Raw genomic sequence first — 23,393 nt, 5'->3', positions numbered from 1 at the left:
GGGGATCGCTGCTGTGGCCCTGCTGTTTTGGGAGAGGGTCATTGGCCCTCCTGAGAAAAGGAGGAACTTGGGCTGAGAGATGCTGAGATGGCAGTGCAATGCCCGAGATGTCACCTGTGCAAGAGACAGCAGGACAGGAGTGGGGGAAACTGAGTGGGATCTCTTCTCAGGCTCTGTAGGGTGTTGCTTTCTTCATAGAATTGTTTAGGCTGGAGAAGACCTCTCAGATCATCAAGTCCAACAGTTGATATTGCTCCATGCTATGGCTAAAGAAGCCCAAGGACTTAATATGGGCTTCCTGAAGAAACAACGAGCTTTTCTGTGAACAACGGACACCTTTTGCAGTAATGATAATGAGTTTGTTTTAGAGGTCACCTGAGGAAGCAGATGGGTCGGCACAACCACCAAGCCGTCCTGTAGTTGCCTGCTGGAGGTGGCCTGGCCTCGGCTGTGCTTCAGGGGCTTCCACTGAGCCTGATCCCCCATCCTCCAGACAGTCCTGTTCTGCTGTGCTTTAATTGCTGTTCAGCATAGCCTTAGCTTGCCAAGGATGCGTCATTAAACAGCTTGGTTTAAAGACAAAACGATTGGGGTGATAAATACAAAAGTATTTGTCCTTTGTCAAGAAAGAATGAAAAGTAGCGTTGCAGCACTATGGGGTTTATGGCATGTTACCCAAGGAAAGGTGGCTTTTAAGCCTTTTTTAAAGTAAAGCACATTTATTTGTGTGCGTAAAAAGATATTTCATCTGGAAGAAGAGTGTTGTACCTAGAATGATTCATAAATCAAATGGCATTTTACTGCCTATGGAGAGTTTAATCTCGTGTTTGTCTTTTACCTGTGGTTGTGTACGAAAGGCAACTGTTATTTTCAGGAAAAAAATTTTTAAAAAAATTACTTGACTAATATTATTAGAATCCATGTATAAGACTTTGATTTGCTAATCAAGAAATTCCCGTAACTGCCTCTGACACCCCTTTTTAGAAAGGCGTCAATGCAGATAAATAGAAGTCTGCAACTATTCATTTCTCCAAGAGAAGGTTATTGTTACGGACTATCAGGCTGAAAAAAATACCATTATTCTAGGAATGAAGAGGGTTGCAACTGAATAATTGCATCTGCCTCAGTTTGAACTTAATGATATGCATGCTTTACCAGCATGGATGTGAGTTTTCACCTGTCGAGGCTGCCCATCCTAGGAGCCAGCGTCATCCTGCCTTCCCCTGACAGCATCGTCCTGTGGGCCCAGAGAATATCTGGAGCAGGTCCCAGCTGGGCCAGGGGCTCCGCGTCATCCTGTGGCTTTGCTGTGCTCCAGGCAGCGGTATAACCGAACGTGTGGGTCCAATCTGTTCTGGAAATCCAGTCTGTTCTGGAAATCATAGAAACATGGAATTATAGAATGGCTTGGGTTGGAAGGGGTCTTAAAGATCATCTAGTTCCAACCCTCCTGCCATAGGCAGGGATGCCACTGACTAGATCAGGTTGCTCAGGGCTTCATCCAGCCTGGTCTTGAACACCTCCAGTGATGCGGCAGCCACCTGTTCCAGTGCCTCACCACCCTCTGAGTAAAGAATTTCTTCCTAACATCCAATCTAAATCTCCTCTCTTTCAGTTTAAAACCATTCCTCCGTGTCCTATCATTATCTACACGAGTAACGAGTCCCTCTCCATCCTTTTTATAAGACCCCTTTAAGTATTGAAAGGCTACAGTGAGGTCTCTCTGGTGCCTTATATTCCCCAGACCGAACATCAGCAGCTCTTTCAGCCTTTCTTCATAGGAGGGATGCTCCATCCCTCTGATCGTCTTTGTGGCCCTCCCCTGAATCCATTCTAACAGCCCCACGTTCTTCTTGTGCTGGGGGCCCACACCTGCATGCACTCCAAGTGGGACCTCACAAGGGCAGAGTAGAGGGGGACAATCACCTGCCTCCACTTACTGGCCACTCCTCTCTTGATGCAGCACAGGATATGGTTGGCCTTCTGGGCTGCAAGTGCACACTGCTGCCTGATGCTTCTCATCTACCAGAACCCACACATCCCTCTCTGCAGGGCTGCTCTCAGTAGGGTCTTCTCCCAGTCTGTACTCATGCCTGGAATTGCACCATCCCAGGTGCAGCACCCTGTACTTGGACTTGTTGAACCTCATTCAGTTCATGTGGGCCCACTTCTCAAGCTTATCCAAGTCCCTTTGGAAGGCATCCCTTCCTTCTGTGGTATCAACTGCACCACTAAGCATAGTGTCATCTGCAAACTTGCTGAGGGTGCAATCAATCCCTTCACCCATGTCATTGATGAAAATATTGAAAAGCACCTGTCCCAAGACAGCTCCCTGAGGGACACTGTTTGTCACCAGCCTCTACCTGGACTTAGAGCCATTGGCCACTTCTCTCTGGGTGTGACCTTCAAGCCAATTTCTTATCTACCGAGCGGTCCACCCTTCAAATCCATCTCTCTTCAATTGAGAAATCAGGATGTCATGTAGGACCATGTCAAAAACCTTACACAAGTCCAGATGACATCAGTCGGTCTTCCTTTGTCAACTGATGCTGTCACTCCATCATAGAAGGCCACCAGATTGGTCAGGTATGCTTTGCCCTTGGTGAAGCCATGCTTGCTGTCTTGGCTCACCTCCATGGTCTTGCATCCTTAACATTGCTTCCTGGAGGATCTGTTCCATGATCTTGACAGGCACAAAGGTGAAGCTCACCGGTCTGTAGTTCTCTGGTTCTTCCTTTCTACCCTTTTAAAAAATGGGAGTGATATTTCCCTTTTTCCAGTCACCAGGGACTTCACCTGACTGCCATGACTTTTCAAATATGATGGAGAATGGCTTGGCAGCTACATCAACCAATTCCCTCAGAACAGTGGGATGGATGGCATCAGGCCCCATAGACCTGTAGCTGTTCAGTTGCATCAGGAGGTCCCGAACCTGCTCTTTGCTTACAGTGGGAGGGACTCTGCTCCCCCAGCCCACCTAGAGGTTCAGAGACTTGAGAGATGTGGGAAGCCTGACTGCCACTGAAGACTGAGGCAAATAAGTTGTTAAGTACCTCAGCCTTCTCTATGTTTGTTGTTACCAGTCCTCCATCTACATTTTTCAGAGGTGGTACACTCTCCTTAGTCTTTCTTTTCTGGCCAATATACCTGTAGAATTCCTTCTTGTTATTTTTTGCATCCCTTGCCAAGTTTAGCTCTGTCAGTGCCTTGGCTTTCCTGATCCCATCCCTGCATGTCCGGATAGTGTTTCTGTACTCTTCCCAGGGCACATAGCCCTGTTTCCACTGCCTGTGCAGTTCTTCCTTTTGCCTAAGTTTGACCAGAAGGTCATTGCTCAGCCATACTGGTTTCCTGCCTTCCCTGCTTGATTTATTAGACATGGGGATGGAGAGCTCTTGCACTCAAAGAAAAATATCCTTAAAGAGTTGCCAGCTCTGACCAGATCCTCTTTCACTAAGGACAGTGTCCCATGGGATCTCATCCACTAATTTTTTGAATAACTGGAAGTTTACTTTTCTAAAGTTGAGGGTCCTGACTTTGCCCTTTGCCAGGCCCACATCCCTCGAGATCACAAACTCAACCAGCGTCACTGCAACCCAGACTGCCTCCAATCTTAATCTCTTTAATGAGGTCATCCACATTGGTGTGCACCAGGTCCAGAAATGCTTTTCCTCTTGTTGGTTTGTCTAATACCTGGATGAGGAAGTTGTCCTCAATGCACTCCAGGAATCTCCTGGATTGCTTACTGCCTGCTGTGTAGCTTTCTCAGCAGACATCTGGGTGTTTGAAATCCCCTAGCAGGGTGAAAGTCTGTGAGCATGATGCTTCTTGTAGTTGGAGCAAGAAGGCTTCAGTAAATGGCTCCTCTTGATTGGGTGGCCTGTAGTAGACTCCAACCATAAGGTGCCCTTTACTGGTCTGATGCTAAATTTTTACCCACAGGTTCTCAACCTGCTCATGGCTGTTTTTCAGCAGCAACTCTTCACCATCTATCCACTTCTTAACATAGAGGGCAACGCCCCCACCCTTCCTTCCCTGCCTCTCTCTCCTATAAAGCTTGTAGCCCTCCATTCCAGTGTTCCACTTGTATGATTCGTCCCTCCATTTTTCCATGATAGCAATTAGATCATAGTTTTCTAATCACACCATGGCTTCCAACTCCTCCTGCTTATTCCCCATGCTGCGTGCATTGGTGTAGAGGCAGTTCATCTGGGCTATGGGCTGCATTACCTTTTTAGAGGAGTCATTCCCAGTTCCTATGGGACGATTCACAGGTGTCTCCCCATGGTTTTCTCGTGTATTGGCATCTGCTGGTTCTTTTGCACCTCTTACAGGTACATCCCCTTCCCCCACCAAGTCTAGTTTAAAGCCCTACTAATGAGTCCAGCCAGCTTGCTGCCCTGGATGGTCTTGCCCTGCTTTGTCAGGCATGCCCCATCTGGTGTCAGCATTCCTGGTCTCTCAGACAAATGGCCAAGATAATGGAACCCAAAACCCTGAGCATGGCACCAGCTACGCAGCCTAATTTGTACGTTGCCTCCTTCTTGGGTCCCAGTCTCCAATTGGGAGGATTGAGGAGAACACTACTTGTGCTCCCAATCCCTTCAACATCTTTCCAAGGGACATAAAGTCCCTTTTGATGTTTCATATTTTCCTTGTTGCAACCTCATTTGTCCCTACATGAAAGAGTAGGAATGGGTGGTAGTCCTGTGGCTTAACCAAGCTTGTTAGCCTCTTTGTGATGTTGCGGATGCGGGCCACCCAGGCAGGCAGCAAACCTCTTGAGAAAGAGTGTCTGGGTGGCAAATGGGCGCTTCAGTGCCCCTCCGAGTGGAGTCTCCAACCATCAACACCCTTAGTGTTTTTTTGTGACACTGGTTCTTATACACGTGGTTTGCTGGTCTACGTTTATATCGTTGCCCTTTCCTTGGGCTTGACCATTACCATGGTTGTTTTTATTATCCTCTCCTTTTTTTTTTTTTTTTTGCCTCAGAGCATTGTACCTATTGTGTAGGGGCACATAAGGGGCAAGGGGAGGAAGATTCCTCCTCCTGCTCTGAGAAGAGATGAGGGTCCAGCTTCCCTTGTCTTGAAAGTCCATCAGTTGTGGCAATTCAGGGTTGGAGGCTCCCTTATCAGTCATTTGAGAGGACTTAAGGCAGGGCTGTTGCTCACCCTGTGCCGGTGCTTGATATCAAGAATCAATCTCTTGCCCAGATTCCCAGATGTTTCACAGCCTGTTGAGCTCCTTGTGCAAGACAGGAACTTGTTCAAAAAGCTCATCCAGCTGAGCACACTTGCAACCATGACACTCAATTCTGCCATTGTGCCCTAGGGGGACTTCAGGATTCTGGAATTCCCTGCAACTGAGGGTCTGGGAAGCTCTTTTGCCCCTTAGGGGCTCTGTCTGCATGTAGGCTTCCTCTATGGGGTGTTGTGGCCCCTCTGTCTGGATTTTGGTCTCAGCCTGCAAGAGCGAGCCTGCAAGAGATACAGAGGCCATGGTTGTCTGTCTTGTGTATACCATGGCTGGGCTCTTCACAAGCAGATTACAACCAACACTGGGAAAGACCACTGGAAAAGAGCAGTGAGGGTACCCTGCCTGCTTGCCCTGCCTGCGCAAGCTGCTGTACCCCACCCTGACTGATGCGTCATGCCCTGGTTGCCTGTGCTGTTTGCTCGTGCTCTCCAGGGGATGCCTATTTACGGCCTGGGAGGGGGTGCTGCTGGTTCTGCCCACACCTCGTCAGCTGCCCTTGCTAGGGCTGTCCAGTCCTGGTGGCCTCGTCGGCTGCCTCGAGTGGCCTCAATGGAAAAAAAAGCCCTGCCTGCCTCGATCCCCTGCTCCACTGCAGAACGTCTGCCCCAGAGCTGATTGCCTCGGCTTCCCCTCCAGCAAGTACACTCCAGCCAGCCCTGATGGAAGTCCACAGCTGGCAGATCAGCCATGCAAATGCCATGCCACTGCAGACCATTGATGGCTTTCCTTGCCCAGTCCCTCAGATGGAGGTGCTGGTAGAGTGTGGGGCCACTCCATAGTGTGTGCTGGGCAGTGAGCTGCGCTCGTCCTGAGGCAGGGTCCCCTCCTTCGGCTTTACCTTGCCCTTAAATGCTGTCCCTCATGTCCTTTTTGGGTTAATACTGTGTAGTGCTTCTCTTTAAACTACCCTGAACTTAGTGGGGGAGTGTTGCCAGAGATCACTTCTTCAGTGTATCATAGAATCATAGAATCTCCCGAGTGGGAAGGGACCCATAAGGATCATTGAGTCCAACTCCTGGCACCACACAGGTCTACCCAAAATTTTAGAACATGTGACTAAATGCACAGTCCAAATGCTTCTTAAACTCCAACAGGCTCGGTGCGGCGACTACGTCCCTGGGGAGCCTGTTCCAGTGTGCAACCGCCCTCTCAGTGAATAATCTCTTTCTGATGTCTAGCCTAAACCTCCTCTGCCTCAGCTTGACACCATTCCCGCGGGTCCTATCACTGGTGACTAAGGAGAAAAGATTGGCGCCTTCCCCTCCACTCCCTCTCGTGAGGAAGCTGTAGATTGTGATGAGGTCTCCCCTCAGCCTCCTCAGCCGCTCCTCACACATCTTCCCCTCCAGGCCCTTCACCATCTTCGTTGCCCTCCTCTGGACACTCTCCAACAGTTTTACATCCTTTTTGTACTGTGGTGCCCAGAACTGTACACAGTACTTGAGGTGAGGCCACACCAGCACAGAGTAGAGCAGGACAATAACTTCCCTCAACCGACTAGCAAGCCGTGCCTAATGCACCCCAGGATACGGTTGGCCCTCCTGGCTGCCAGGGCACACTGCTGGCTCATATTCAACTTGCTATTGTAATTCACTTACAGCTTTTATCTGATATTGTTTCATTCATGTAGTCTATCTGCTTGTGTTTACAGACATCAACAACAGTTTTTCACTCCTGACAGGGACATTCCTTTTGCATGCAGTTCAGGGTCCAACATGCTCACCCACGTGTTGAATAACAGCTTGCAAATCATTATCTGATGGGCATCTAGCCATTAAACTTCCAGTGACCTGCTTGCTGATATTATTGTGTGCGCTGCATTCTCCTGGCATATCTCTGTTGAGCGTGTTTGTTGTTTTAGGAATAAATACGAGGGTAAACAATAGAAAACAACTGCTGAGGATGGAGGTGAAACACAAAGTTTGTAACTGGTGTTGGGAATAGGACCTTTGGTCTGGCTGCCCTCTGTAGAAATGGGTGCTTGTGTTTGAGCAGTGCCAAAATGAAACACATGTGACCTTTGCCATCTCTTGATGCCAGCTGAAGTGGCATTGAGTGCAAAATCCAGTTATTTTTGGCTTATGCCCTGCAGAGTGGGTTCTACAGGTGAGCGTCACGGGTTGTAAAACCATAGGTCTCTGCCAGCTCTTTCCACAGATTGGTCTTCTTCAGTAGTGTCCCAGTGTCTTTTCAATACAAATGTCTGTCTTTTTCTTCAGGTTTAAGACCTGAGTCACAGCAACAGTTTACTATGAAGTCTGTGCCATGTTCCTAACTAGTGTATTTAGGAGGTATATAGCATGAGCTTTTGCAGTGGGTCAAACTGCAGATTTATTTTACCTGCTGTCCCAGCTCCAATTTAATCAGTGGCTCTTCAGCAGTTGCATCCAGATTGTGGTGTTTATAAGGCACTGACAGGACCTATCTTCAGTGAATTAGACTAATCCACTGTCTAAAGGAGTTTAGACTTTTTGGTCTACACAGTCCACTGAAGTTAAATAACAGGATAATTGGTGTTACCAATCTGTAAAATGCTGAATAGCATGTATCCTGGGTGGCGCTGGATGTTGCATAGGGCATGTCAGCTGCAGGACTAGCAGCTGAAAGCAGTGAGCAGGGCATGAAGTTTGTGGCTCCTCATCCCAGCTCTGCCAACAGCCAGCTGTGTAAAACTGGGAGAACCCTCTTGCACAAGCATTTTATTCACTAGGAAAATACAAGCTGATCTTACTGTCTTGTCTGTGCAGCACCCAACACAGGGCCTTGGATGAAGCCTCTTGATTCTTTATTGAGAGATGAGAGATGAGTCTGTTAACTGTGTGGCCTTTCTGTCCTCACTGGAGCATTGCAGCCTCCCCTGAACATTGGAAGGTCTACTCTTTAGTGCTAAAAACCTTAAGGCAGCAGATGTGGCTAGATCTGAGGGAATCACGGGCCGATTTCTGGTCAGAATCACTGGTATTTCTTAAGAGCTGTTGCTTTTTTACCCTGGGTGGCAAGACCTTAACAAAGACTTTGGGGATCCTCTCCCTGGTCTGGTATCGGTGAGTTCTTTGCGTGTCAGCTTGTGTATTGCTTCATTAGACAGCCTGACAAATGTTCAAGTACTGCTTAAGGGCAAATGTTGATGTTAGGCAGGGATTTTGTTTTTTTGTTTGCTGGTTTTTTTTTTTTTTTTTTTTTTTTTGCTTTTTTAGGAACAGATGTTGTAAGAGAAGTTTCAGCCAGACATGCTCTCCAAAGTCCCTGAAATGGGAATGGCTAAAACTTCATGGACCCCTCAAAGTGTTTCCAGTCCCAGTTTAAATGAACTTACTATGTTCCAGCTTGGCAGCAATAGGAGGAATGATGGGGAAGAGGGAAAATATCAGAGTTAAAAGAGATTTCAGAAACACCTTAAGAAATGTTCCCAAACAACCACAAACCCTCCCCAGGGATCATATCCAGGTATTAGAGAGCTCTAACTGCATATATCAAACAGTTGAAAAAGGAAAACTTGGCAACTGTAGCTCTTGGATGGAGAGAGAGCAGGCTGCAATGGAGTGCCAGAAAGTCTCATCCAGCAAAGCACAGGAAAAGCCACCGCTGTGCTGGGCTGACCCAATCACGAGTCAGGAAGCCTTTCAGGAAACTAATAGGAAAATACATTAGGTGGGGTTTGTAATACTTTCCCTATGCATCTTGTAAGAATATTCTGCTCTACAAACTAATACCCTCCGTCAGGCTCTTGCAAGAGTATTCTGCTTTACTGATCAATTCAGCCTTGCTATGGGAAAACACTGTTTTCATAGCCTGTGACACAATGTGGTAATGTATTTTGGAAGGAACGTTGGCTGTGGTGCCAAATCCGTACTAGCACAAGTTGGCATCACTCCATTGCAGCTAACCAGAGAAACCTGCACATTGGGTCAGGAGAAAAAATCATGTATGATAAGGGAAAAGAAAACGTGCTACCCTGCGCAAGTGGTGGGGACATTGCTTAGTAGCAACTCAAATGGCAAGTGGAGGGATGGTCATTCTGGAAGAGCAGCCTAGGCTTTGCACCATGCTTGACAATAGTGGTTTGTATCTCTGCAGCAGTTCATGATCTGACTAAAACAGCAATTGTTGTCTCAACAGACAATACTGACAGCTGCTTCAGTGTAACCACAGAGCACTCTTAGAGGGAGAGCTTGCCTCCAGAAAGTTTGAAAGAAATACTGTGAAGTCGGTAATGTTTTGAAACGCTTGGTGTTTGTGGTAGTACTACAGCTTGCATTCCCTTCAGCATGTGCAAGAGTGCCAACTAGAATTTATGCCTTGTACCAGGATATGTTCTTGTTCTTGTTTGATTAAAAATGCAGCAAGGATCTTTTTTCAGTAAAGTCAAAGCATACAAATTTTGGTGAATTTCAGTAGTTACTGGGAGCCAAAACTTGCTCTTGGTCTCAATGCCAACTTACATTATGGCAGAAAGCCAAAGTGTTGTTCCCAGATTTCCATCAGGGTGACTGAGAACCAAGATGGGGATGTATCCTCCCAGCTTTACTTTTGTGATTTGGATCCTTGTTCTAGGTCATCTCTAGGGGGCACAGAGCCCTTGTGTTCCTAGCTGGTCACCCTGGAGCCCACCCTGTCTTGCCCTGTTTGACACCATCCTTATTTCTCTGGCTGTAACTGGTCCTGAGGGAGAAAGCACCACTCCCAGCTACTCCTTCCCCCATCTGTGCCCTCCAACAGAGAGCTGTCCAGCAGAAATTGCCTTTTTGCTATTTTTTTCAAAAGCAGGTCAGCTGATGAGGAGATGTTCTCTGGTGTCAGTACGCTGGTGGTTACCGTGTTTACCAGGGAGTTCATTCAGGAATTGAATGGTAACCTGATCATTAGTGTCCACAACAAGATGTATATTTGGGACTTGAGATGTCTTAAATCCTCCTCGTTTATAGGGAGCTATTTTTGCCTGCTCCCATGCTGCGGAAGCCCCAGCCTTTATAAGACTCGAGACGTTCTCCTTTCTTCCCGGCCCACCCACAGGCCTAGTGCCTGGTGAGGGTTCCTCAGGCTCCTGGCACCGCTGGGCTGCAGCAGCAGAGGTGGTGGTGGCAGGACCAGTGGGTACAAACCTACTCTGAGCTACTGAGAGCAAGTGTTCGAGGTTTGTGCAAGGTTGGCTCCGAGCCCTTCAGCAGCCAGCAAAAAACCTCCCTTGGTATCGGTGAGCTCTGGCCAAGCCCAGCTACAGGAGGGCAGCTCGAGAGAGGGGAGGGAGGCATGCAGCAAAGTCATTTACTTTTCTGTAAAAGCAATGTGGCTTGAGTCTTATGAAATTAGGTTCTGAGGGATTTTACTGGGGTTTGGGAAGGGTGGGGTGGTTTCTGTTGTGGGGCTGAGCCCAGAGGGAATAGGGAAAGCTGTTACGGTGTGTGCATCTGAAGTGTAAGCGGTCACCCAGACCACACACAACAAGGGAGGGAATCAGGGCATTGTTATTATTGTTATTTGGCACACACTGCCTGCTGCCACCTGCCTGTCTGTGGGCTTGTAACAGCTTTATAGCCAGCGTTGCTGCCAGGGCAGGTGCTGTCACAACCCATCTGCTTGTTCAGGTTTGTGGGGATGCTCTTGATGCTGTCCCCCAGCCTTGAGTCTTTCAGCTTTATGTTTTTGTCTGGTTTTGGCATCTTCACATGATAGTAGTGTGTCAGGGCAATGAGAGGATGAGAGGAAGGCTGCAGCCGTTGTCATGCAGCCGGTTTGCTCACTGGAATAATGTTCTGTGGGTGTGGGAACCTTGAAACTTGCACTGCCCTCAGCAAGCAGGGAGGGAAATGAAGATCTTGGAAATCAATGCAGCCAAGGGGAGGTGGGGGAATGCCACTCAAAGCAAAATGTATTTATGATGAAATTGCAAGAGGTGGTGGTGGTAGACAAGTGAAGGAATAGGAATTTGCAAAATGGGCTGTCCATGTTCGACTGTGAGTCAGCATTTGTGAGCTCCTTTTATTGAGTTCTGCAGCATAAAAGGATGATATTTGTTTAGTCTTCTTTCAGATGACTAATAATTAGCAAATGTTAATTGGAAATTGCAGTCTAAGAAAGGAGTGTTTATTTAAATGTGGTGGCAAGAACAAGGGAACAGGAAACAAGTCTTCAAATCATATTTCCAAGTCTGCCTTATTCCTTGCTGTTACTATATCTGGCGAGTTACTTAACCTCTCTGTATCTTACTTTACTGCTCAGTAAAGTGAGAATAATAATGCCTGTTCTATGAGGGTGCTGTAGGGATTAGCAAATCCTTTGCAATACTTTTGTGAAATCTCAGTGGAAAGGATCCTCTAAAAGTGGAAGAAATTACTATTTGTCATCCAAATATTTGGTACCCTCTTAGTCAATTCTGAATTCATGTCCTACCTTTAGTTAATGTGTTACCCAGTGCATGACAGAGCAATCGTTTTGGAATTATTTTTGCAAAATAATTTTGAGGTGCATTGATCTCGACAGGCATTGCAGTTCTTGGGTTTCTACCGTCACTCTCCAGGATCCCTGCAGCTGTCCATGCAGGGACCACTCTGGAGCCCTAGCTGAGCTGGAGCTACCCTCGGGACTCAGGCAGCCTCCAACAAGCGCATCTATGACTTCACCTCTCCTGCCTGGCCAAAAACCAACAAAATCCCTCCTGGGGTAGCAAGTGAAGGGTCAAAGGCCACACCCAGAGCTACTTAGACCTTTCTGTTGCGTCCGTGGCAGACCCATGGAGCCCTTGGAAGTCTTGCCCTTGCACATGCGTGGTCTGGAAGTCGAACTGAGAGCAAAGCAGCCTGGCTGCTGGGAAGCTGGGGAAGAGCAAATGCAGGTACTCCAGCAGAGTATTTTCCTGAGTAAAGAGCTTATTAACCATATTAATATTTGGTTGCTCTTTGGTGGTATTTTGTTTCACTGAGACCTGCCTTAGAAATATTACCGGTTCTTCTATCAGGGTCTGTAGCAGAAACACTGTAAATCTCTAATATTAAGTGACTGACAACATCCCTGCAATATTTTGCTTTCTAACCAAGCCATAGAAAACACCTTCACTGTGGCTGATTATTGGGTGTTGATTAGACAGACATCTGATTTATGGTTATGTCACCCTGAAGAATGGAGTTATTTCCCCTAATAAATCTCTCCTCTCAAAGTGTTTATGGTTTTAGCAATGTGACCGGGAAGGCAAACAAATCAAAGGGATTGCCAGTAATACTACATGGGGCAATTGCATGGGGCTGCGTTGGCTTCAACAACCAAGTTACCTTCCTGTTGTTGTCTGCATGCTGGTAACAATGCTGCTGCTTTGGCAACGGCTTTCCTGATTTTGCCTTTTCCCCCAAAAGCCTGTTACTCCAGGAATCTAGAGGTAAGATGTAAGAGCCTCTGTGTTCATTGAAAAATGTAGTCTTAGGTTGTGATGATGGAGAAAAGTTTTCCTGCAGATTGTGTCCCTGGTTCGTTTCAATAATTATTTCTTTAACAGAGCCCTTTCTAAGTAGTTTTGCATTCATCTTAGATTACAGCAGCATGGATCCAATTCGCAGTCTCCTTGCTGAGGTTTCCATATTGTGTTTGTCATAAAGTATCTCTAAAGTAATGTGGTTGTTGGCAAATGGAGATTCAGAGATGCCAATTTTAATCAAAGCCTTTCATTGCAAATGCAATTTTTAGTTTGTTTGGGATGACAAGCATTTCGCACCATGTGAACTTTCCAAATGTGGCCCTGAGCAAAGTCGTCATGGCTGCTGTTGAAAGCAGCCAAAAAATGCAAACGTTAGGCTTTGCCCTGTGTTAGGCTTTGCCCTTTACGCAGACGCAGCACCTTGTGCTCAATGGCACACACGACCGAGCGGAGGGGTCAAGAGTGGTTCGTGCCCGGCTCCCACATGCCTGCCTGTTCTGAGGCCAGCGCCTCCCTAAGCCTCTTGGGAGTGGCACTGGCAGTACTGCTACCTCCGGCCAGACCCCATTGTCACTCGCAGCCCTGCACATGATGATGGTGCTTGCTAAGCCTCTGGGGAAATCTTTGGGTTTGCAAGGGGCCGCTTGTCCCCTTGTTCAGACCCCTTCTGGACTAAGCTACTGCTGATTTTAGTGCAGCACGCCTGGTTGTCTCACCCTCAGGGTCAGGCACTTCCATGTTGCTTTTTCCCATTTAAAGAGAAAAAAATGCAGTTATTGACAGTTAAATTTTAGTGAACCAGTAAAATAAAATGACAACATTACCTTTCTTCAGAAATCCTTAGATTCGTTTTTTGCATAGCAAAAGGAGATTTCTTTTTTAATGAAATATTCTCCTTGTCTTCACATGGCAGGTCTTTCCTATTTTTTCCTTTTTTCTTTTTTTAATAATCTGGTGAGAAGACCTCATATACGACGGCTGAGGAAAAGCATGAAACATCATATGAAAATATTTTATATATGAATGAACGTAAATAGCTTTAGACATGGCCACGAGTGGTACATTTCCTGGCTCTGCTTCCATGGCTGCCAGTGGTGGCCGTGATTCCCAGTGTTCCTCATACTGGTGGTGCTGTCCAGCCCTTGTGGTCACAGCACTTCCTGATGTGGCACCTTCTGCAGCCTTCTCGAGTCCAGAGACCGGACAGGAGGCTTGAGCGAGGGCAGTGGAGGCTGTGTGGGCAGCGGAGGCGGTGCGGGCAGTGGAAGAAGGTGGGCGTCCACAGGCAGCTGCTGGGAGGAGGTGTCAGTGGGGATGCTCACAGTCCCCTGCCGTGAGCAGGGGGAGCTTGAAGGGAATAGGCATCCCGAAGCTGTGAGGAAGAAGAAAGTGGCAGAAGAGGGGAGGGAAAAGAGTTTTATTTTCTTTCTGCCTCGGTTACAGGAAGGGCAAGGCTTGTGATGCACAGAGGGCAGCAGGGTTATGGTGTACAGGTGTCCACCCAGAGGCTTGTCCAAGCGCTCAGATAACATGGATCCCACTGCAAGGTGTAACGAGCCGTCTGCAGAAATGCAGGGGAAAACTGTGCTTGTAGTTCATGCAGAGTGATGCAATTAGTATGTTAGTCTCCTTCCTAGCAATTCTGTTTTCAACTCTACTAGCCCATACCCTTTTTTTTTTCTTCTGACTGATGTGAGATGATAACTGGGGGAAGGAAATCAATTGCATTTGAAATGTCTCTTGACATCTAGGTTTTTAAGGGAAAACAATGTCTAACTTTTGACCTTGGAGGGACCTTAAAGAATTAGAAATGACTCAGAGCTTGCAGGAGGGGACATTAAAAGATGCTAATGCATGCATTAATTTCAGCCAGGCCTGATATGTGCACTGCGCCTCAGTCTGCTTACAGCAAGGAAGAGCTACCTCACTGCTCACAGTTCACTGCCTCTTCTTCATGTTTGCATCCAGCTGATCCCTGGTGAACTGAACAGCTGATTGGACATACAATGTTAACCCACTGGCTTTTTAAGCCTTTAAAAATACTTACTGTTTCTGAGACACTGTGGGATACTCTGCCACGCAACACAGTGTCATATCCTCATTTCCTCTTAAATGACCCTCTTTCCCACCCACCAGCAGTGAGCTGTCATGCTACCCCATTGTGTCTTAGGAAATCTGGGTATAGAGCCTATCACCAGAGATGTCAGTAGCAGCACTATGTATAAAACATAGCATTTTTTTTTATTCCCTCCTCGATCAACAGAATTTGTGAGTCAGGACCTATTTGGTTAGTATCTAATTCTCGTCTTTGATAACACAACTGTGCTTGATGTGTCTTGCCCTATGCTTCCTTTGGCAGCAGGGGTGAGAGGGGTGTACAGCTGAAGGAAGAACCTTAGACCTGAAGTTAGCCATACGATCAGCAAGCTTTCCTCAGTGAAAAGTTAAAAGCTGCTGGTGGCTGAGAGGGGTCTCTCCGGGCACCCCAGCTGCCGGCTATGGAGGCGCTGCACTTCCTGCAGCTCCAGAAAAACCAAACTGCCTGTCTGGAGCTCCACAAGGTGGATTGCCTCTGGACTCCTGAGAAGCTGTTGTGGCTGTTGGTAACACTTGTCCTTTTAAGCCTCCCTGTCGCTTCAGAGGACCCTGCCTAGAGTGGGGTTGTTAGCATGTACAGGAGCACCTTGCCTGGCCGTAAGCAATCATGTTTCCCAAGACGGCTTCAGCCACAGTGTTCCTCACTGTTTTGTGCCCATGTCCTTGAGATCTTTGTGACAGCTGAGCACTCAGCAGCCTTGTGCCGTGGAGCTGGCAGGGTTTAGTGTGGCATTATGCCCCCATCTTTTACAAACACCCAGAGTTCCCACTGCTGGAAGGGTTTCTGTGCCTACACACACAAATCTCTGCAAGCCCCCCTTGCACAAGCATAGCCTGCAGGGCAAGCTCCTTCTGGTTCACGCTTTCCAAGCCTTGTTCTCTGGAGGGCTGTGGTCACTGGCGACAAGCATGAGGCGCACAGCAGGAGGTGGGCCTGCTCCCAAGAGGCTGCCCACCCCAGCTTTGACTGGTAGCACAGCAAAAGGCAGCAGATGCTGTGCTCATGCTTCTGCACTTCTGGAATGAGGCCTGGCAGTGAGCTGCTGGAGGTGGCCTTGGGACGTGTGGCCTTTCCTACCAGGCACCCCTAGGACGACGTGTTTGCTCGGAGTGGGGCGAGAGGGCTTTGTAAGGCTGCCTGCAGATTATTCACCACAGAAAAGTGCAACGGTTACACAAAGGTTACGCCACCAAGGGGGACACGATATCTAGATGAGTGATTGCCACTGAAATCCAGTGCCCTTCGTGCTAAACCTCCCTGAAGCGTTTTGGAAATACCTAGCATTTGTTCCTGAAGTGTGATACAGAGGCATATAGGTCAGATCAGGGAATTAGCCTGTGCAGTCACCTCTCTGGTGCCTGCATTGTTCAGGAGCTGAGGAAAGTCTTTTTCAGGTGCTGAATCTCTAGAGAAGACTCACAGCCTGGCTCATTTGCTACAGCTGCTTGCGCCACAGTTAGCTTTGAACAGCTCCCATCCTGAGATGTTCATGTCTGTCTTCCCGTGCTGGGCCACCGTTTCCATTTCTCCTCTCAGTGCCTTCGCGTGGGGCAGTGGCCCAGCATCCATAGTGGTGTAGTGCCAGGGTCTCACCTTGTCCCCAGCCCAATAAAATGGATGGGGATGCTTAGCTTCCTTCTTGTCTTAGCTTTAAATATACTTTATCTCCTTATAGCCATTAAAACTGAAAGCCACATGTTATGCAACTGGATTTTATCTGCATTAATGCTTTCAGGAACCATAGTCTTATTAAAGCATGTGGCTACATTATAAAGAAATGGAGTTGCAATTGTGGGATTCAATGAATTTGCAATTTGAAACACATGAAGTTTAAACACTTGTATCTTTACCATGGATCTGGAAGGTCCTAAACATAGCTTAGGAAGAGTGCTGTTGTAAATTTCCACAGCAGATCCAAGGAATCAGAGCTGTTCTACTTGCTTTTTATTTTGCAAGACAGGAGAGCAGAAGGGGGAGGGTAGGGTGGTGAGGCGTGTGATGTTTGAGGTAAAAGCAGAAGATATGAAATAAGGCTGTGATAGGAGAACACCTCTGTGATGAGGTGTTCAAGCATCACCCTGACAGGCAGACCTCCTGTCACTGACTCCTGTCCAGACTTCAAGCATCACCCTGACAGGCAGACCTCCTCACAACAGGGTTTTGCTGTACAGAACAGGACGAGTGGTTCTAAGAAGGGGCGCAGGTAGTGTTTCAGCATGCACCCAGCAGTGGACAGCAGACCCAATGAGTGCTGTCATCACTGTCTTTGTGACCTACTGCAGCTCAGTAATGCTTAGCAGTGGCCTTCACAGCTGAGGAGAACTTCTGGTAGTATGAAACCAGTCGATCCCTGTTTGGATCAAGTGATCTGCTGGTGTATGAACTGCAGATGAATGGAGGAGTGGTGAAGTTATCTCCATTGGGGTTCATGTGTGTGGATTGCTGTTCTTGCTATCTTGTCTCATCGTTAGCAGTACTGCCTAAAAAGGTCACATCCCTCATGAGGTAGCCACTGAGCCATGGTGTTGTTGCTCATTGCTCTGCTGGAGCCTGGAAGTCCCAGTTTTGGATGATGAAATTTGTTAGATTGAATCAGCCCTGACAAAGCAAGATAGTCTGTCCCCTGAAATTTGAGGTGTTTTGTACAGTCAGACAACTAGTCGGGGAAATCAGGGTGCCTGTGAAGCTGATGACCACTTTCCTCATGTCTTTATTGAGCTAAGGTTGTCTTACCAGAGGAATATAATTTTATGAATCTGGACGACTTAATGCAGTCTTTTATGTTTCTGCTGGTGAGCCTTGTGTTGAGACAGAAACTGCTTGGAAGAGATTTTGGCCTTGTGTTTGAAGCTTTGACACGATTGGAGGAATAGCTTATAGCCCCATTACGGATTTCTGTGGTGTGCCAGGGTCCCCTTATTGCCAGCTGGCTTTTCCTTTCTCAACTGCCCATCAGGTTGGTTGTACCTCTGAAGCTGAGGCTCCCCTTCTTCCTCCTCAGCCAGGCCTAAGCAGCTCCTTCCAACTCTGCCACCTCTCTGTGGGTGAGCTGCAAGTTACTCCTCCTGCTGGAGCCTTCGTTATCCTCCAGGACAGAAGAACAGTAGGCAAAGAGCTGGGGTGAGGAAGAAGCACAGCTTTGTCTCTCAGGGAAATGACAGGGATACCTGCTGAAGGGCTAGTATCACTAGCACAGGTAAAGTACACGCTGGACAAAGCACTGGAAGAAGACTGGAGTGCTTTTGTGGGAGTGCACGGGGAAAGGAGTTGGAGGAGAAGGCTTTCTTTAAGCTCATCTGCCATCATGTGAATGCTTCTCATTTGTTGCTCCATGAATGCAGCCTCTTGCAGAGTAATGAAGTTGTAAGCATATCCTCTGAAACTGATTGAAAGCCTAGTTGGCTGTTGTAAGGTATAATCCCACCTTAAAGACTCTCTCATTTAAAAACATAATCTTATTTTAAGACTCTTGATATTCCTACAGCAATGCTTCCATTTAGGGGGAAGAGGGGAGGAAAAAAATATAATTGGGATAAAAAAAGAGCTTAGTATCTTTGTAAAACAGATGGTCCTTTCTCTAGCCACATGTAAAATAGAGTCCTGCCCATGTGGGGATTTACATGTAATTACAGCTGCCCTTGTAGTTTCCTCTTTCTTTTCTTTTTTTATTTTCTCTAAAGAAGGAGGAAGCAAATTCTCTGTGTAGTCATCCCTCTTGGGATTTAAAGGTCTGTGGGCCTCACTGTGAACAAAGCTTTCTGATGTTGTGCATTCATCTCCAAGGATTTCTTGTGCTCTCACTGAAATCCAGTGAGTAAAAGGCACTGAAGAGGAAAACCCCTTCCTGGATATGCACAGCCACACGTGGCTGAGATTCCTTTATGGGGCAGGAGCCTGAAGCCTGGCTCCCTGTAACTATCACCAAACAGACCAAAATCCTGTTGGTCAGGCATTAGCCTGGGCTGTACCTTGGGCAGGCCTGAAGACCACTTGTGGGGCTGACCGATGTGGCGGAGTAGCGCTCACAGCTTTGAGGCGCCCTGTTGGCAACAGCAGTCAGCACCGCACCTCGCCTGTCCGATGCGCTGGCAGAGGAGCCAGGCCTGCAGGTCGCTGGTGGGCAGCTGGGTGCCCCAGGACCGTGCCTCCGGGTGCCGCCTTCTTCATTTTTGCACACAAACAAGCAGCAGTAGAAAAGCCCAGCCCGTGCTAAACACTGCACCAACCATCTCAATGCAGGCACTTGGAGCAAGGGGCTTTGTGCGCAGTTGCTATTGGCACTTGCGCAGAGTTTTTTTCCCTCTTTCTCTTGCTGACAATAATGATGATTTATGTTGTTCTTTGCCGCTAAGATATATAGACTTTTGGCAGATATGGGGCTTACAGGACAGAGGAATTGATTGAGCAACTTTTCAAACCCCGAACTCTGATTTCATAAACTAGATCAGGGTTTTATCATTTGAACTACACATTTCAGCCAAAGAGAAATGACATGGGAGGCACACAACTATTGACCCAGAGCTTTTCTTCCCAGTCTCCTGAAGTCCACAGTAAGGGTTTCATTTATGCCAGCTGAGGTTCTTCCCTTTAACTATATCTCCTTTGGAAGGAAGTAGGTGCCTGGAGGGAATACTACCAAAACCAAAATATTTCTATGAACAGAAAGAACCGTGCTTTTGTTATCACTAGTCACAAAAAGCTTTTCCCTGGATCCCTCAAAAATGCCTACAAGGGAAAAGACTAAACATTTTAAATAATGTCTTTCAAATGACAACCATGGCTACCAGAACATAAAGTTTCTTGGTAAACTTTGTGTGTTGTTTTGGAACAATATTTGCAGTGTGTGATCTGCAAAGGTTGTACAAATTAAAGAAAGGGAGAAATGGTGTTGAGGGAGTAGTTCATTTATGAACGAGAAGGGGGTGTTGCTCTTTTTCTTTTTCAAACCTAGAAACAAGCAGCAAAGCATGCTTGGCTTTCCCTGGTTTGCTGGGGTTGACTTTCAGAAGACTGAGCAGTTGTTCTTTTGCCATAATATCAATCTTTGGCAAAATCCTCCCTTCAGTGTATTTCAGAGGGGCTGTGGTGTTCCCATCCTTGGAACTACTCACAGCCTGGTGGGGCGCAGCCCTGGGCAGCCTGCCCTGGGTGGCCCTGCCTGGACGTGGCAACCTCCCAAGGTGCTGCTGTGGGATGCAGGGACACCGGGCTGTGGGAAGCTGTTTCCCATGCATTCCTGTAGCGCCAGGAGACTAGCAGCGATCCTGTAATACAGTTGTTGCCCAAGTCCTTTACAGTCTTGCCATAGTAACATCTCCTCAGGACAGTGGCATCAGAGTAACAGTTGGCAGTCTCCCTTTACAGTTTTTTCTTTTGTTACAATAGGATGGTTATGAGTTTGTCCTGAATTTTGCAGACTTCGCCATTGAACACCTGGCCATGATATCGGCTGCAGTCCTCTGCTTCCCAGCTGTGCCCCAAACCTCACACATAGCATGGTCAGTTGTGTTATGGTAAGAGTATCAGCAGGAACAGATACGAAGTTGGTCAGTTCCTTTTAATTCTGGCCTTGCTTCCTTCCTAAATGTTCAGCTATACATTAGCAATATTTTCCACTACAATCGAATTGCCAATTTTTGCTTGGATTTCGAAGCCAGATTGACCACAGGTGATTTACTACTTTATTTTAGTTGAAGCTGCTTTACTTGTATCGGAGGTGTTTAGCGACAGGTAAGCACTTGCAGGCTCACAGCTGTTGGTCAAGTTACCAAAGCCTCAGAGATTCATTCAAATCAAACCACCTGATTTTTGTGTCTTTTTTTTTTTTTTTTTCTGTGTACAAGGAAAAGTGAAGGAGTTACTCCTTCCTTTCTGTGGCTGTTTTCAGCCATCACAGCATGTAGCAGAAAATGCTGCTTCCATGTCAGTGTAGAAGGTGTATAAAAGTTTGTGCATAGAAAAGATATAAAAAAACAAAAGCATCACAGATAAAGGAACTGTTCTTCTACTTCTTTGTATGAAAAGTAAGGCTGTATTCTGATAAACCTTTAAGATCAAGTTGTTACAGTAGGAGACTACAAGCGGGAATAAAAGGATCTGCCTTTGATAATGAAGGCAGCATCCCAATCAGTGTCATCGTCTGCAATGAGACTGTAGGAGCACTTCTGATGCACTCGTTACCTGCTGATTTGCTACAGTGCAATTAGCAGGATGGTGTTGCATATGTGCAGTGGGTTCTGCCACTGAGGAACTGTGACTATGCGTCAGTCTTTCCCATTCTGCAGCGTATTACAAGTGTTGTGTGGGACACAGTTGGTCGAGAGGAGTACTGAAGTGATACTCCAGCTCTGCGAAGCAGTGTCCAAACGCTTCTAGGAGACTTGTGCAGACGTGCTCCACAAAGCTGGCATCAGCATTATTTGTGAACTAGTAAGCGTGAAGCATCCAGATGGCAGAAATAATGTGTGTATTGTAGCAAAGCCTAATGCTAACTCCTGGTGATAATGCTATGTTCCTTGAGCATCATTAGCAATGTTCTGTTCTAAAATGGTAATAAAGTACACATTTGCTTATTAGTAATGAATGTCAAGCCATTCACCATCATGGAAATATCCTGTTTCCATGGCTTTGATAAATAGCTACTGAAGCTCATGAATTTTTAATAGAAGTCCTATATTTAGGGGCTTTCAGTTTCTGAGAGAGATAAAAGGCCCTTCGGAGATGGAGTTCTGGAAGCGCCTCATCTTCTGCAACTGCTGGTACCTATTTAAAGCCAGTGTTGTCTTTGTGATGTATGAATATTATGGTGACATTGATTGACATGATTTTCGTGCCGGAGATTAGGCTCTAAGCCTGGCTGTCAATATAAAACAAAACATGCACCTGCAAAGGACCGTGCTGTGTACTTTGTTTCATGTACATGTGATGCTTGTTCACTTTTTCCTGATAATCACAGCATAAAACCAAGCAGACAGATTCTCCTTTATGATAACGCTCCCCTACTTTGGACACATAAAGATGGATAGATGTAGTATTGCATGGGAGGATTGCATGCAGATAAATACAGGTCATACATATATGTATGTAGCCTCTGTAAGACCTTTTTATAGCCACATAAATGAAACTCTTGTGTCAGTTTGTATTTCCCTGTCAGCCAGTAAAGCATTACGCACACGTACAGGGTGTGTACGGGGGGGGAGGGGGGGGAAAGTGCTCATCATAACTGCATGCTGTCGTGTCAGCTTTTGTGGTGCTCCTCCAGCTGTGTGAGTTCATCAGTGAGTCAAAACAGTTAACCAGCAGCCAAACCACAGACATCTTTAAGTATCTTTTCTGTGTGGAAACCAGCTAGAACAAAAATGGATGAGCAAAATTGAAATCCATAAGCAAAGGTCAAGAGGAAAGGGCAGTGCACAGCCTGCTGTGCTCCAGCTGCTCCATACGTCAGAGAGAAATCATAAAATCATAGAATATTCTGAGTTGGAAGGGACCCATAAGAATCATCAAGTCCAACTCCTGGCACCGCGCAGGTCTACCTAGAAGTTTAGACCATGTGACTTAGTGCGCAGTCCAAATGTTTCTTAAATTCATACAGGCTTGGTGCAGTGACGGCTTCACTGGGGAGCCTGTTCCAGTACACAACCACCCTCTCAGTAAAAAATCTCCTCCTGATACCTAGTCTGAACTTCCCCTGCCTCAGCTTCACCCCGTTCCTGCGGGTCCTATCACTGGTGTTTATGGAGAATAGGTCACCAGACTCTCCACACCCCCTTGCAAGGAAGTTGTAGACCGCGATGAGGTCCCCCCTCAGCCTCCTCTTCTCTAGGCTGAACAGGCCCAGTGACCTCACCCGCTCTTCGTATGTCATCCCCTCCAGGCCCTTCACCATCTTTGTCGCCCTCCTCTGGACACTCTCCAGCAGTTGAATGTCCTTTTTGTAGTGTGGTGCCCAGAACTGCACACAGTACTCAGTCTTCAGCCCTCCATCCTGCTAGGCTGATGGCTGCTCAGAGCAAAGTTTGTGCACGGATTTTCCAAGGATCTGGGCACTGACAGCTCGTACTTCCTGGCTGAATCACCCTAAACAGCACTGAGCTCTTCTAACCAAGATGGACAAAAGGAGAAAGACTGAAGAACGGCACTATATAGGTAACTGAGAGATAAAATTCTGCTGAGCTTCTTCCTCTGAAATTCAAGTTGAGATGTGGGGAACAACAACAAAGCATCCCTTCTTTGTAGGCAGAATCTTCTGGATAGCCGGAAATTTCAGTGTCACTGGTCTTAGCCCTCCGCATTCAGTTTCAGAGAAGCATTGTGACAGACTTGCTGCTGCTGTCAGTTTGTAGCAGGCCACTGAAGTTGATTAGAGATCCTCAGTGCTAATTGCTGGAGTGATATTAGTTTAACCAGAGCCATGATGGTTTTCATCAGCAGAGGATCTAGCTTGCTGCATCTAGTTCTGTCCAGTCATTGCTGGTTTTCAGCCAGTTCAGTGTAAGGCTTGCAATTGCTGGAGACACCTAAATATTTTCATGCTGTAACCAGTGACAACGAGCACGCTACAAGAGGGCATTTTTGTGGTGACCCCTCAGATTGGGCGGCCTGGCCAGGCCACCCCTTGAGCAGGAGGT

The 23,393-nt window shown here is 47.0% G+C and overlaps 1 protein-coding gene and 1 long non-coding RNA gene across 4 annotated transcripts in view; both read left to right on the top strand.

Moving 5' to 3' along the window:
- LOC118164978 (sodium/potassium/calcium exchanger 3-like) overlaps positions 1–23,393 on the top strand; it is a 284,302-nt gene that overhangs the window by 76,490 nt on the left and 184,419 nt on the right. The window lies entirely within an intron of this gene.
- Positions 2,950–23,165, top strand: LOC118164980. The gene is made up of 3 exons (XR_004749789.1): positions 2,950–3,049; positions 20,149–20,152; positions 23,155–23,165. It is a non-coding gene; the product is annotated as an uncharacterized LOC118164980 (long non-coding RNA).

The sequence above is a fragment of the Oxyura jamaicensis genome, chromosome 3 (genome assembly GCF_011077185.1).
Source record: "Oxyura jamaicensis isolate SHBP4307 breed ruddy duck chromosome 3, BPBGC_Ojam_1.0, whole genome shotgun sequence".
In the NCBI taxonomy this organism is placed as follows: Eukaryota; Metazoa; Chordata; class Aves; order Anseriformes; family Anatidae; genus Oxyura; species Oxyura jamaicensis.
Note: the sequence above shows the minus strand (reverse complement) of the source record. Positions and strands in the feature narration are given on the sequence as shown.